The sequence below is a fragment of the Crotalus tigris genome, unplaced genomic scaffold, assembly GCF_016545835.1.
Source record: "Crotalus tigris isolate CLP2741 ecotype Arizona unplaced genomic scaffold, ASM1654583v1 scf7180000017611.44802233496:7321179, whole genome shotgun sequence".
NCBI classification, from domain to species: domain Eukaryota; kingdom Metazoa; phylum Chordata; class Lepidosauria; order Squamata; family Viperidae; genus Crotalus; species Crotalus tigris.
In genome coordinates, this window is record NW_024096511.1 from 4867706 (window position 1) to 4876557 (window position 8852).

Consider the following 8852-nt stretch of genomic DNA (forward strand, 5'->3'; position numbering starts at 1 on the left):
AAATCAGCCATCAAGAGATAAACAATATCTACACACTATTCAAAAAAACCAAAAAAAGAAACAAAAACACCAAAACTCCTCTTCATCAGCAATCAACATCCAAATGAGCAGAGATTAATACTGAGATTAATACTAGACCAACATTTTAGAAGTAAAAAATACCCCAATCAGGGAACTACCGACTCAGACAAACAAGCTAACAATAACTACCAGCCTGATCAAGGAACTACCAAGGACTATCCCATAACACTGACAGGGCAAGCCACTAATACATAAAAAGAGAGCAAACCCCATTCCCTTCTAGTACTGTTGATGTTACCTAGTATGGTATTGAAATATCTGCAAGAAAACAACCAAGCTCAAAGACCACCAAAGACTCCACAGTTCAACCCTGAGCTACAAATAATCTCTTCTAAAAAATGTATTAGAGTATCACTTGCTGAAATTTAAATTAAACTGGTCAACACAGTATATAGCATGCCATATAGGACAGCGTTAGCAGAAAATTTGCAATAGTACTGCCATAGCTTTTAATGCTACACAATCCCAAATCTCCAGAACCCTAAAGATCCCATCAGTGCAAATTTTTAAAAAGTATCTCAATGCATGGACTCCTTACTATACTGCACTTCCGTAACAGAAGCACCAATTGCCTCCGTGATGAAAGAATCAGTCAGTGACATCACCATTGCCTAGGAGATGTCCAGTTAGGGACTTCTTTCATGTCCCCATTAAGTTGCTCACTGAAGTTGTACCCATCTATCTATTCATAGTCACCCGCTTTCGAACTGCTGGGTTGGCAGAAGCTGGAGTGAGTAATGGCAACTCACTCCACCACACGGCAGCAACCGGACCTCAAACAATTGCCAGTTGTCAGACCAGCATCCTAACCACATGAGTCACTACGCTTCTGGACTCTTTACTGCAATAATAAGGCTTGCCATAATTATGTGGAAATAGAGAACCTCACTAGAGACATTCACAGGGAATTAAACACTCATTAAGCACCAGCAGATTATCAATGTACTTTAATGTGCTCGCTAATATTTATAGCTCTTTATGGGCTAATATTATATAAATGTAAACTGATATTAATAGGTTTGTTTTTAATGAAAATAGCTGCAAAAATATTTCCATGTTCATCTTTATTTCTGTTTGGTTGACCAAGCAATCTCCTGTAAACATTTTTCAATTTTCAGTTTTAGTTCTATAATATCATATCAACCCAATTCATTGCAGCTGTGCCTGCTTTGTTGAAATGTCTTTTATTCAAAGCTTGGTATTAAGCACAACCATTTTATTATATGCCACACTGAAGTATAATGGGGAGGGGAAATGTAAAAGATAACTAACACTGACAATAGTACTTTAAATATTCCTTTCATCATAAAACGATGCTCAAGGCAGCTGCAGCTTCTGTACGGAAACTCAAACAAAAACCGTGGATTTCTTTTCTTTGTGAGTGATCAAACCGGTCACACTGTCCTGAATCCCAGCAGCAACTATGGCCTGAACTGGCACCAAGGTTAATAATCATTGAACATCCACAGTGAATTGGTATTTACTGAGGAGCTCCCATGGCTAATCCCTAGTCCTACTTCCTTCTGTGAAAGTTCTTTTGGTCTCCTCTACTGTTTCTGAATGAGTAGCAAGGAGAAAAGGAAATGTAATTAGCAAGGTCTTATTCTTAGCCATTGCAAACTAGGGCAGATTGGAGTAAGAAGAGAGATACCAAAATGGGAGGGCAAAAGACTCAAGGAAGGAATGGAGTCATGCGAGAAATACTGTAGATCCAAGCCAGCTTCTCCCCCAAAAATGGGTGACATAAATTAATGAAAGCCACAGGTAAGAAACTACTGAATGAGGGGCAGACCTGGTAGAGAATATATGAGGGAAGAGTGCAAGTCTGAGGATGCTCATTCTTGACATGAAAAAAAAGGAAATAAAAAGAAAGAAGAATGAGTTCTGGGTTTAGGTAAAGATTTAAGTTAAGAAGGATGCTTATAAAACTACATGTTTTCTTCTGTTGAGTAATACAGGGCTTAGGTTTCCCCAATTACAGGTAGTCTTTGACTTAGAACAGTTCATTTAGTGACCATTCAAAGTTATAACGGCACTGAAAAAAAATGACTTACAACTATTTTTTCACACTTTTGACTGTTGCAGCATCCCCGAGGTCCAGTGGTGAGATTCAGCCAGTTCGCACCACTTCAGCAGAGCCGGTAGCTAATTTTTTGTTGCCCAGGCCCAGAATGGACTTCTGGAAGCGGCATCCACACAGAGAACCGGTTGTTTACATATTTGAATCCCACCATTGCCAGGATCATGTTATCAGAATTTGGATGCTTGGCAACTAGTCCATATTTATGATAGTTGCAGTGTCCTGGGGTCATATGATCACTTTCTGTGACTTCTGACAAGCAAAATCAATGGGAAAGCCATTTTCACTTAACATATGTGTTACTACCCTAACAACTTCAGTGATTCACTTAACAACTGTGGCAAGAAAGGTCATAAAATGGGGCAAAATTCACTTAACAAATATTTCACTTAGCAACAGAAATTTTGGGCTCACTTGTAGTTGTAGGTTGAGATCTATCTATATTTCATAATTTCTTGAAGTGCCTATTAATTAATAAATTAAGACATGATAACCCTAAGTCTCTCTTGGGTCCATATATACCTCAGGGACCTCATATGTGGTTGAGATAATTTTCTCATGAAATTTGTAATTTAAACTGCTTTAAAAACAATCTGTGATCTTAAATGAATCACAGTTCAAGTCTCCTCTGTCAATTAGCTGGGAGAATTGTCTGACTCCACTATCAGTATTTCAAGTAATATTGGAAAGATCTCTCCATCCAGTGATTATGATGCAAATAATATGCAGTTTGGATAGAGGAGTGATAAAAATTAATAATGTTCCATTCCAGGAAGAAATGTGAACAAAAATAAAAGACAAAACAAAACCCAGAATGTTTTTATCTCCTCCAAATAACCTCAGCCAATTCCAGAATGGTAAAATAAGGAACTACGTTGACAACATCCAAGTCTGCTTACATTTCCAGCATCAGTGTCTTCTTTTAGCCAAATTAAACACTAATATCTGGTCGAAATTGAAAAAAAAATTGGAAAATTAATGAGGAATCATTGCAGTTCAGTAGATTCAGTTGGTCTCACTTGTCCCGCAATAACCCCAGTGTTCAATCCAATGAAAAGATTGAAGTTGTGTGAACCTGACCAAAATCCCCTCTCCCCACTCCATGCTGTTTTCTTTATTCCTGCTCAGTTTGCTTTATTTCTCCTTCAGTTATAGTGATATATGTATTTCTTTGCTAGGTGACTGATAAAGGAAAGTTCAAGATGGATCTCAGAGAATATTGAAAGGCATTTGTTGAGACCCAAACACTTTTATTAATCTTCCTGATTATCATGAAATGCACCATGAGCCAAAAGCTGAATTGTTGCTTCCTAAAATTCATTTTATTCCAAACATCTAAGAAGAAGAAAAGGAGGGGGTGTGCATTTGGGAGAGCTGTATAAGGCACATTATCTATGCTTCAAATAATAGACTGATGGCTATCTAGAAAAATGCTAAATCAAGTTTCAGTTTTCAAAACTGCTATTCATTAGATGTAAAACTTCAAAACTCATACCCAACTGCTGAAAATCATTTTTTCTGCTCGCCTGCACTACTATTAATACCAAGATAATCTATCTCTGTTTTAAAAAAAAGTTTAATCTTCCAAAATTCCCTGTTGAAAAGGAAATGAAGGGTTTTTTTTTTAAAAAAAAAACCCTGATAATATTTCAAGATTTACAGTCCAGGAAACTTATATGTGAAATAAATGATGGGAAATTCATTGCAGTTTTAATCATTTGTATTGTATTTCAGACAGCAGAGAGAAAACCTTGAAAGTATTTTTGTCACAGTCTAAAGTTGCCAGCTTATTTAAGCAAGATAGTTGCTTCATATTGTTTCTGGTTTGAAAACTTGTGCAGTTTGATGGCTAAAATCCATGGTTTGGACTAGGATGTGCTAAGATGCATCCTAATAAATTCAGACAAAATTTATATCTGCTGATTATATTTGGCAGAAGAGGTTACAAGTTCCAAGTACTATTATTTCTTGGTAAGCCTACAAAATGTTATCAATATAGATAAGCATTTGTCAACCTCATAGATTTAAGATGTATGGATTTCAACTCCCAGAATTCCCCAGCTAATGAAGTGAGGGAAATAGACTGACTATAACACATTAGCAGAGCTTTGAAGAATCCTTTCATTAATTTTAATTTTGTGGTTATATCAATTAAGTAATAGTTAATGGTTTACATCTGTTATACTTGTGGATAGAAAAACTGTTAATGTTCAATAAATCAATGAATCAATAAAATGTTTATTATGGTCAGTGGCCAGAACTATTTGCAATTCTAAGAATACAGTTAAAATGAATAAACAAATATATTATGTACAAATAAAAGATAAACAATTAGAAAAAATCTAAAACAAATAGAAAAACTTGCAATACTACAAGAGCTATTCAACAAATGATTGTGGAATTACTACAACTAAATACACAGGTTCAAACAAATATTTGAATTCTGATATAATGGTTCTTACAGTCCTAAACTACATTAAAAATACATCTAGGATATGACAAATTTAATTTTATAGGTAAAAAGAATGGACCTGGGAATAAGTGAGAAAAAAAATTACAGTACTTGTGTTCACTGGCTATTGCTCAAATTTAAACATAATGTAACCATATTGGAATTTAATTGTATGATGTTCATAAGATTCAAGATAGCAGAAACTATATTAACTCTTATGAAACAGCAACAGTGATCAGAGGTAAATTAGTTACTTTCCTAAGGTCATCTTTCAGGTATCTTCTTAAAAGGAGAGAATAAAATAATGGTTTATTTTGTGATGTTAAGAGTGACCCAGTGAATCTTTGTATCTTTTTGAATAAAAAGAACATATGCAGTTGATCCAGTTCCTCCCAATGGACATAGGCATAGCTGATATCCTACAGAGATTTTTAGATCATTTTCTTCATTAAAAGGATGGGGTCTATTCTAGTACATTATCACCAGGATATTTCAAGCTGTTGATTATATATATCAACATATATAATATTATATATTATATAATATTATATATATAATATATAATTATATATATATATATCCTGAAGCAGCTATATATATATATATATATATATATATATATATATATATATATATATATATATATATATATATATCCTGAAGCATCTGATTTACCTCTGCTCCAACATTTCACATTCTTGATCAAACCAAAGTTTGGGGTTATACTTGACCTCAGGATTAGTAATTCATGCTTTAACCAAAATTTCTGGGATGCTGGAAGTCAACATTTGCAGATTAGTAACCATATTTGTGGTTAAGGGCCCACTGCAGATAGAATAGCAAAGCTAAGAAGCTTGGTCTGAACCTAGAAGAGTTCCACCTTACTTTCTTGACCTTTTTCAAAATATATTACAAAATGTATTAAGAAAGGATAACGGGATATTGATGATGATGATGATGATGATGATGATGATGATGATGATGATGGAAGGGACCTTGGAGGTCATCTAATCCAACCTCCTGCTCAGGCAGGAAATCCTATACTATTTCAGACAAATGGCTGTCCGGTCTCTTCCTAAAAACTCCCAGCATTGGAGCATTCACCGCTTCTGGAGGCAGATTGTTCCACTGATTAATTGATCTAACTATCAGGAAATTTCTCCTTAGTTCTAGGTTGCTTCTCTCCTTGATGAGTTTCCATCCATTGCTTCTTGTCCTGCCTTTGGAGAATAGCTTGACTCCCTCTTCTTTGTGGCAACCCCTGAGATATTCGAAGACTGCCATCATGTCCCCCCTCGTCCTTCTCTTCATTAAACTAGACATACCCAATTCCAGCAGCCTTTCCTTATATGCTTTAGCCTCCAGTCCCATCTTTTTTGCTCTCCTCTGTACTCTTTCCACAGTCTCAACATCTTTTTTTACATCGTGGTGACTAAAACTGGATGCAGTATTCCAAGTGTGGCCTTACCAAGGCATTGTAAAGTATAAAGGGTTAAATGCATGTGCTTTTTTAAAATTATAAATATATTTGATATGTTTTCAAATTATTGAGGAAAGTGTTTCTATATATGGATCTTTATCTTTTATAGTGTACCAACTGTGTCAACATGCCATCTCTTTACAAGAGGACAGAACTCAGTCTGGTCTGATCACTTTAGTTTTTTATTTTTGTTTTTTTTTCACTTTGCAACCAGCCTACTTTTTTTTTCTCACTTCAGACATTGCTTAAATCCCATTCATTTCAGCAGGATTTAAGCAGCCTAACTATGCAGAACCCAATCTTATGCTCAAGTCTTATGCTTAAGACTCTCTCAGAGCATTATTTTTATTTGAATCACCCTCTCCTCTTATTTTGATGGAGAGTCTCTCTCTCTCTCTCTCTCTCTCTCTCACACACACACACACACACACAGAGAGAGAGAGAGAGAGAGAGAGAGAGAGAGAGAGAGAACCAGCCCCTCTACATATCTACTCCTACCACTGTGCCCTTACAAATATGCTATATATTCGTAGATGAGCAGGACTTGCTTCAAAATATGAAATAACACTTTGAATTAGACTTTCCTATATCTCTTGGGAAGAAAATCTACAGAATCAGAGAGCTGCCTAGAAGTAGCTCAAACAATCTGTAATTGATGTCCCCCCCCCCCACCATCCCAAAACAAAAAGTTTCATGAAATTAAATCGTGTGAACTAGGTATCTTTCAGCTACTCATATGGAAATTGAAGATGATTGTAGATAGGGTTATCACAAGGCTAAATTAAATCAGAATGCCCTTTACCTCTTTAACAACACTGTACCTCTTTAAAAGTGTTCAGTAAAACTATCCGTTAAAAGAAGGCACTGACTGAGTCATTTAAAATATTGTCATGAAAGGTGTATCATGGGAAAGAAAAACCAAAAAAGCATTATTAACTGTGTTTATATACCCAGCATCCGTTCGGACAGATAAAATTAATACATGGATGAACTTTGGTGTCAAGAGGTTGCTAACTGTACATACTTAGTACTTGGGAAATAGTAGTAATTTCAATAACAGTTGTAACTGAAATGGGAATAAATAAGGTAGAGAGACAAGAATTAATATGGCGTATGCAGTGTTATTAGAGAACACACCAAAACTTGAATTCTTATCACAGCTGTCTTGGGGATACTAAGTGGCAAGAGACAGCTGCACCTCTCCATCATTACCATCCATGGCTGGTAACCGTAGCCAGCTAGAGCAAGAATAGACGTGGAGATTGAGTCAGGAGAAAGAGCCTCCATTAAGAGATATTGACTAACAAGTCAACAGCACAGGGCAGAATGGTTTATCCCCACCATAGATTTCTAGACATCAGAAAGCAACCTGAGGAGAGTTCCCATCTGAAACAGTTGCCTGGTTACCATTCACAGGAGACTGACAATGGTTAGTAAAGTGCTATTACTGTCCATTAAGAAGCAAGGGTGGGGGAAGGAGATATATTGTATGCAGTAATGTCTAGTTAATCTGAGAGCTATTTAGGTGAGAAGGGGAAAGAGAATCAAAGAGAAAGATAATTGAATAGAAATATCCATCAACCCAGGCTATTTTCAGAGCAGAGTAGGACTCTTGGTAAGGCCAAAAATCACAATCAGTCTTGGTTTGAAGAAGAGAAGAATAGCTCTAGCACTCTAGTCAGCATTTCATCTCATGTGGTGGCCAACTAGATGAATCTAGGAAGCCCACTGACATAAGATTAAGACAATTCTCCTTTCCCATTGATCTTCTGTTCTGCTTGCCTAATAAAATCCAGAGTATTAACCAATGACAGACCTATGCTTCAGGATTTTGTCTTCTCTCTTTTTAAAGCCAAACTAGCAACTCACACACAAACTGTGACAACATAGTCCAATGGTTGATTATACAGCATATCAAGAAAATTTCCTAAGCTCTACTACTGAGTTTCATTATGTGGCTTCTGGTTTTAGTATTACAGGAATTCTAGTTTCAGTATGTACAATATTATTCATCCTTTTTATTCCTGTCCATTATTTTAAAAAGCTTCAGTCATATTCTTTTATAAGTACTTTTTCTCCAAATTAAACAGCTCCAATTATTGCATATGTCTTCATACATCAAGTCTTTTGGTCATCTTGGTAGCCTGTTCATATATCTTCTATAGCTCTACAAATAACCCTCCTGTTATATTGTTATTAGAACCATGCACAGTATTCCAAGTGTTTCCGTGCTATAGATTTGTATAGGGACATTATAATATCAACTGATTTACTGTCTATTCCTGTGTAAATAAGAAAAAATCCAGTCTGGATTACCAATTCAAATAATTTCAGTTTGAAAAAAGACAAACCAGTTCATGTTGGGGGGGGGGAGCCAATTTGAATATTTGCATCAAATGTGATTTTGACAATTTGATTTGACTTACCAGTTTAATTCAGAAAGGTTATTTAGTGTGATGATTTCTTTATTCAAAATGTTTTTGAATTAAGTGACACGTTCTGCATAGTTCTGTTTTGTTTTCACTTAGGCCCTCTGGGAGGAAAATAAGGTCCAGTTGTTGCTGTGTTCCCATACTACTTGTCCTAAACATAACTGTTGTAGAAGGTTCCCAAGACAATTCAATTTGACTATAATAGTGTAAGGCATAGAGTATGAGTTCTGATCTTCATGATCCTACTGAGAAAAAATGGGCTTTGATCAAGAACTGTTGTTAATGGGCCAGAGAAAAACTTCTAAGTGGATGTTGCACTGGCTTAAA